Genomic DNA, 7998 nt, shown 5'->3' on the forward strand with positions numbered 1-7998 from the left:
TTCTATTGTGAATTTGGTTTCCAACACGTTATTGCACTTTTTACAAATATACTGTTGGTGTATTTAATCAAAATTGGTGGTAACAGCATAGACATAAAAAAAAGTACGCTATATTTTTTTCACTAAATGTCTTGAAATTTCTTTTCTCTACACTGTCGTTCAAGAAACGAGGCGTTTTAAATGTAAAGATTACTTTGCACTTTTGAAATCAACACTGACTGATTCAATATTCATAGGGAGATTAATTTCACGGCTGATTTAAGTAGCGGTAACAGGAAAGACATGAACCTCCTGTACGCAGATTCAATTTAGTTTGTAGATAATATGTTACATACAGTGATATAGAAGCTACGAATTTTCGTTAGAATAATATTTAACGTTCTTAAAAAGTCCCTTTTGTAGATATCAAGACGATCAGAAAATCGCAAAAAAATCATTTGAAATGTGTTTTTCTGACACTGTACGCAGACAAATACCCCAAAAATGGGTCTTAAATGCAGTTTAATCTTATCAAAATAGATGTAAGGTGTGTTTATTATTAATGTTCTGAATCACAAATCCGACAAGCTTTCATTTAAACCATTACAACTGAAATTTCCATTAGAAATAAAAAAGTAAGCATGGGTGTACTGAAAATTCGACATTTTTTGAAAACGACCCATATATAGCTCACGTCATCTAAATTTCCTTGAGACTACATACCATAATCAATGACCAATAAACTGTACTGCTATTAAACTTGTATCAATTTCACCACCATAAGTAAATCTAACCACAAATTGGTTATCTGATGAACTGATGTCAAGGATAATGGACATGACTTATGAAAACTAAAGAACATAAGGTATTTTCATACAGGGTATGAAGCATCTAGGTCTTCTTTCTTCTGTAATATAAAGCTTTGTACAAAGTTTTTCATATTGTTCATACAAAACTTGGCAATTATTTAAGACTTTTTGCTGACCTATACTGTAGTCCTTGGGTATTCTGTGATGTTGTGTTGCTGTCTCATTGATGTATGTTTATTCAACAAATCTTATTAAATCAATGGATTTTTTAAGTCTAAGCATTTTTTGTAGATCTTTCACAGAAACTGCTGATCATTTTCATCGTGTTTAAATTTCTGTGTGCTGTTGATTCATTTATTTTTTATGGATATTTGATTTCCAGGTTTTGCCAAGGTCTTTATACCGGCTTATAATAAAACAAGAATGTGTCCATAGTACACAGATGCCCCATCCGCACTTTCATTTTCTATGTTCAGTGGACCCTGAAAATTATGTAAAATCTCTTAATTTGGCATTGAAATTAGTAAGATCGTAACAAAGGGAACATGTGTACTAAGTTTCAAGTTGATTGGACTTCAACTTCATCACAAGAGTGCACACGCTGAAATGTCTCGCCTTCTTTACTAACCATTGACATTATGTTGATAGTCCTGAATATAAAGCTTTACTACAACTATCAAATAAACTTAACATGATCCAAGAAAATAAGGTCACGGTCATTTGAACCAAACGAGAAATACTTGTTCACCTTACAATCATTCAATACCCAAAATAAATTTGACTCATTGGTTATAGTTTCTAAGAAACCAACTTAACCAAGAAAACTAAACATTGACCAATGAACCATGAAAATGAAGTCAAGGTCAAATGGACCATGTCAGGCAGGCATGTATAGCTTTCAATCCTTCCATACAACAAATATAGTTGACCTATTGCTTATAGTTAAAAGAAAAACAGACCAAAACACAACCAGGTGCTCCGCAGGGCGCAGCTTTATACGACCGCAGAGGTCGAACCCTGAACAGTTGGGGCAAGTATGGACAAAACATTCAAGCGTGATACAGCTCTGAATTTGGATTGTGATCAAATTTTTGACATTACATGGTTTTTTTTTACACAAAACAAATGTCAAGATTTTACAAATCAATTAAAGATTTCTTCTTCAAACTTTTTAAATCTAAAATTAAATAGTTGACACAGCATAGGTTTCTGACACAGAATGAATGTGGTCTAATGAACTTAAAAGTTTTTTTTTGCCTTTGAGCAATTCACTATGCTGTTGAATATTAATCCTCTCAAAAAAATGTTTGAAGAAATTTTCTTTTTATTTATGAAATCTGAAATGAGAAAAATTTAAACCCCCTCCCTTTTTTTCACATCCCCGTTTCCCTTTTTCCAAAACTGATATCAATTCAAATTTCTAATGGAGTTTGCAACAATAACTACTCTTTTAAATACATCATAAAATATTAAAATGTAAAATAAAGTGCTTGTTATCACTGAATGAGGGCCCTCATGGGGTTTTTGATTATGTGATTACTTGGCCGTTTTTTTAATGATTATTTGATTATTAAGCCAAATATTTCATGATTATTTGATTACCTAGGACTGTATTTTTAGTTTATGATTATTTGATTACTAAAGATAAGCAAATATTTAATGATTATGTGATTATATTGGCAAAAAAATGGTGATTATGTGATTACTAGGACCCCCCCCCATGAGGGGCCTCCTGAATGGTAAAGATTGGTTAATAGTAAAAGTGAATATACATTGTTTATTGTATAAAACAATAAAAAAAAAACTTCATCAGCAACATTTTATATTGGCAAATTTCCAATGAAGTTATTTACATAAAGTTATTGGCAAATAAAAATAGAAAATGACATCATAGTCATGTCTGGCAAATGTCCAACATACATTATCTAAAAACATTTTAGATAAGATAAGGAAAAAAAGCTTCATCAGCAACATTTTATATTGGCAAATTTCCAATGAAGTTATTTACATAAAGTTATTGGCAAATAAAAATAGAAAATGACATCATAGTCATGTCTGGCAAATTTCCAACATATATTATCAACTACTATTCTATACAAAGAAAGATAACTCCAATTGAAAATTAAGGCCAGGATTTTTTAATTTGTTGGTTTACGGATCCGCCGACCCGATTTTGCCGATTTCCAGAATAAAAATAAAATTGACTTTTCATACTTTTTCATTCCCGCCGACCCTAACAAATGCATTATCCCTGAAAAATAATTAAAATATTCTTTTTTTATAAAATGATTGCATTAATCACTAACAAAATTGATAACAATTTCTGTAGTGAAAAAATAAAACTTCAAGTTTACATTTCTAAAAATAGACAAATCAATTATATCTGACCTTGAAATGTCAATTGCGCAAATAATTTTGCAAAACGAAACCTGTGTTTATAACCAATTACACAATAAGTTCGTTTCCCATATTTGTCATCAGTCCGTAAAATGCATCATCTGATAGAAATAGACTTGTCCAAATGTGGACAGGTGGAAGACATCAAGTAAAAGTACTGAATATTAAATGATCATTTGGTATTTTCTTGTTTCATAGATAATAAAAAAATATCGTCCATTTGGATAAAAAAAATGGGAATGCAGGACAACAGATTAACCCGATATTTTCGTTTTTCTCGTGGACGAGTCTATTACATGTTTGACACGTGTGTTGAAACTTATTTTCGTACGACATTTTTACATTTTTTTTCTTTGTCAGTTTTTGTGCTTGAATATCATAATTCACCAAGTTTTCTGGAATTGATTAAGAGCTACGCGAATCTGTTTTTCTTGTTTGTGAAATGACGATTTAATTTCGTCTTTGTCCGTGCACCCCTTTTTTACGGGAAATTATTAGAATGTCCTGCGATGTTGATGACAGCTGAGCAATAAAATTTCATCGAACTAAAATCTAAGAAATGATGACAAAATAGCATAACAAACATATTGTTAGAAAGATATTTATTTTGCATATTTTTCTGTTTTGAAAGATATTTTTTTTTCTTTTTTTTTTCGACCGACCGACCCGACTTTTTCATGGGGAAAATCCGTAAACCAACAAATTAAAAAACCCTGGCCTAATTGCTATTGCACAATATTGTGCAATTAGATATTTCTTGCTATTGTGCAATACTGTGCAATTGAAAATTTCTTGCTATTGCACAATACTTGATATGGAATCCTGATTTGGACCAACTTGAAAACTGGGCCCATAATCAAAAATAAAAGTACATATTTAGATAAAGCATATCAAATAAGCCCAAGAATTTAATTTTTGTTAAAATCAAACTTATTTAATTTTGGACCCTTTGGACCTTAATGTAGACCAATTTGAAAACGGGACCAAAAATTAAGAATCTACATACATAGTTAGATTCGGCATATCAAAGAACCCCAATTATTCAATTTTTGATGAAATCACACAAAGTTCAATTTTGGACCCTTTGGGCCCCTTATTCCTAAACTGTTAGGACCAAAACTCCCAAAATCAAACCCAACCTTCCTTTTATGGTCATAAACCTTGTGTTTAAATTTCATAGATTTCTATTTACTTATACTAAAGTTATGGTGCAAAAACCCAAAAATAATGCTTATTTGGGTCCCTTTTTGGCCCCTAATTCATAAACTGTTGTGACCTCAACTCCAAAAATCAATCCCAACCTTCCTTTAGTGGTCATAAACCTTGTGTTAAAATTTCATTGATTTCTATTGACTTATACTAAAGTTATTGTGCGAAAACCAAGAATAATGCTTATTTGGGCCCTTTTTTGGCCCTTAATTCCTAAACTGTTGGAACCAAAATTCCCAAAATCAATCCCAACCTTCCTTTTGTGGTCATAAACCTTGTGTCAAAATTTCATGGATTTCTATTCACTTAAACTAAAGTTATAGTGCGAAAACCAAGAAAATGCTTATTTGGGCCCTTTTTGGCCCCTAATTCCTAAAACGTTGGGACCAAAACTCCCAAAATCAATCCCAACCTTCCTTTTGTGGTCATAAACCTTGTGTTAAAATTTCATTGATTTCTATTCACTTTTACTAAAGTTAGAGTGTGAAAACTAAAAGTATTCGGACGACGACGACGCTGACGACGACGCAGACGACGACGCCAACGTGATAGCAATATACGACGAAAAATTTTTCAAATTTTGCGGTCGTATAAAAAACTTAACACTTAACTGTGAAAAGGAGGTCAAGGTCAATTAAAACCTGCAAGACTGACATGTACATCACAAAATATTTACATACACCTCATTTATTTGACCCATTGCATATAGCTTTTAGAAAAAAAGACCAAAGCTAAAACACGTTACTTTGACCACTGAACCATGAAAATGAAGTCGAATTCAGATGACCCCTGCGAGTTAGACATGTACAGCTCACAATCATTCCATACACCAAATATAGTAGACCTATTGCTTACAGTATAAGAAAAACAGACCAAAACACAAAAACTTTACTATAACTACTGAATCATGAAAATGAGGTAAAGGTTAGATGACATCTGCCAGTTGGACATGTACATCTTGCAATCCTTCCATACACGAAATATACTAGACCTATTGCTTATAGTATCCGAGATAAGGACTTGACCAACAAAACTTAACCTGGTTCACTGATCCATGAAATGAGGTCGAGGTCAACTGAAAACTGCATGACAAGCATGAGGATCTTGCAAGGTACACACATACCAAATATAGTTGTCCTATTACTCATAATAAGAGAGAAATTCACATTACAGAAAATCTTAACATTTTTTTCAAGTAGTCACTGAACCATGAAACTAAGGTCAAGTACATTGGACATGTGACAGATGGAAACTTCGTAACATTAGGCATCTACAATGTATATACAAAGTATAAAGCATCCAGGTCTTCCACCTTCTAAAATATGAAGCTTTTAAGAAGTTAGTTAATGCCCGCTGGATCACTATCCCTATGTAGACACAAAACTACCTTGACCAAAAACTTTAACCTAAAGCGGGACAGATGGACGTCAAACGAACGGATGCACAGATCAGAAAACATGATGCCCATAAATAGGGCATAAAAATGTGTTCTTTGTTCAACATTAAAATTCATGGTTTACCTTACCATAAAATCCACAAATATCTTGATCCAATAAATAATAAGGAATCCACAGTATTATAGTATTTTTAGTACAGCTCTTTATAAGAACCAGGCAGAGTGCCATATACATGTGATACATGGGGGTTTCAGATTTTATCTATAATTGGCCTAGTACAAGCAATAAATGAATTCTGCTCAAAAAATAATTTTGAGTGGGAAAATATTAAATGTAAAAGGCTAGTTAAAAGTTGTTAGGCAACAACTCCTGTGAAAATCTCAACTGATGATTTCAGTCATTTTTGGATCCTTGTTGACCTTTAATGAACTTAAATTTCTGGACACTTACAATGTGAGATCTTTACAAAGGAACATCTCAACACTTAAATTTGAAGGTCTTTAACTATGTATTAAAAGCGTCTTGACACACTGGAAGGTCTCTAATGATGGAACGGAAAAACTCACATCTTTAGTAAGGCCTAGAAGGCTCTTCTGTTTGACTTGAGTAGTATTCTTTGATATATAATGATAAGACATCTGACATATATCATATAATAAACTTTTGACACTAATATGATCCACCTGTTTGTTATTTGATAAACATTTAAAGTCAATGAAGGGCAAAACAATCTTTCTAGAAATGAGATGTGCAAATGCTACTACAACTGCACACCAAATATTATCTTGTCAACTTATAACCAATAGGGTTTCCATGGAGAAAGTATCAACATTAAAGTTTTTGTCTTGAACGACAACAGCCAAAATCATCAAAATATACAGGTCCTCAGTACAGTACATTCCGGTTATTTGCATAGCCTATTTGTCAGATGAAATTATGCAATAAAGCGGAGTATGCTTATATCCGAAATGCCAAAATACGGAGACAATTTAAATAACATCGATAGTGCAGATCAGTAAAGGAAATCCTGAAGAAAGATGAACGTCCATAATCCACTTACAACATGAATGATTATTTATTCTAATAAAAGTTATTTGTCTAGTGTCATGCATTTTATTTCATTGTTTATTCTTTCAATAAAGTTTATGAACACATTTAGTTTTAGTTTATTTATGTACCGACTTTTCCTTTACCTGAGATACGAAAATAAAATTGTTCTAAAAATAGATTTGTTTCTATGACCCGGATGTACAAATTATATTGTTACGCTTTGATTAAAACAAACTGTTGAACAATGTTACACAGTTTATAATCATTTGATACAATAAATGTGTAATGAACTGCCTTTAATATGCAGTATTTACTGATTGCACAGTGATGTAACACTGTTACTTTAACCTCGTTAGTTTCGTATATATGCAAAGCAGCAGGTAATGGGGCCCTACACAGGTTATTTGCTGTACACGAGTGTTAAAAGTGAGAAAATATAATAATTTTTAGTTAATGTTCTTTTCAAAAAATATTAAAAGTGAAAGATTGATGTATGAAATTCTTCAACCATATATAAATGCCCTGTAATATTTAACATAAATGTAGATCACCCCTAGACAAATTACGAGATTGCACATTGGATAATGATCGATAATTAGCAGGCGTTAATGTTTTTAAAATACACCCAAAATGTAATCTATGAACAATGTTTGAAATGCAATCAATAATTAACACCTTTTGAGATAGAAGATCATAGAATGATTGTGTTTTTACAACAATCAGCTGATTGACATTTTTATGACCTCGAGGCTTAAAATAGAATATGGGAAACTTTACCTGTGTACACATCGAGGCTTTTTTATAATCATATAAACACGAAAGAAACTGTTTTAAAACTTTATTCAAATAACACATAAGTAAATGTGAAATAATATCAAAAATTATGATGCATTCAAGAAAAATATACTTACAAATTGCTGTTTCCGGTCAAAAATCTCGTCAGTTTTAACTAAGCATATCTAGCTGGCAATAATTTTCTATGCAATTAACCGAAATGCCACTTGTGGGGCTATGCATATAACCGTACAATTTAACATTAGATAAAAGGGAAATGGTTTTGTGCAGGAGAAAAGTATGCAATTAACCGAATTATGCTATTAAGCGGTATGCAATTAAGTGGAATCGACTGTATATCATTATTGGTATTAAATTTGTAA

This window comes from Mytilus edulis, chromosome 2 (assembly GCF_963676685.1).
Source record: "Mytilus edulis chromosome 2, xbMytEdul2.2, whole genome shotgun sequence".
NCBI lineage: Eukaryota > Metazoa > Mollusca > Bivalvia > Mytilida > Mytilidae > Mytilus > Mytilus edulis.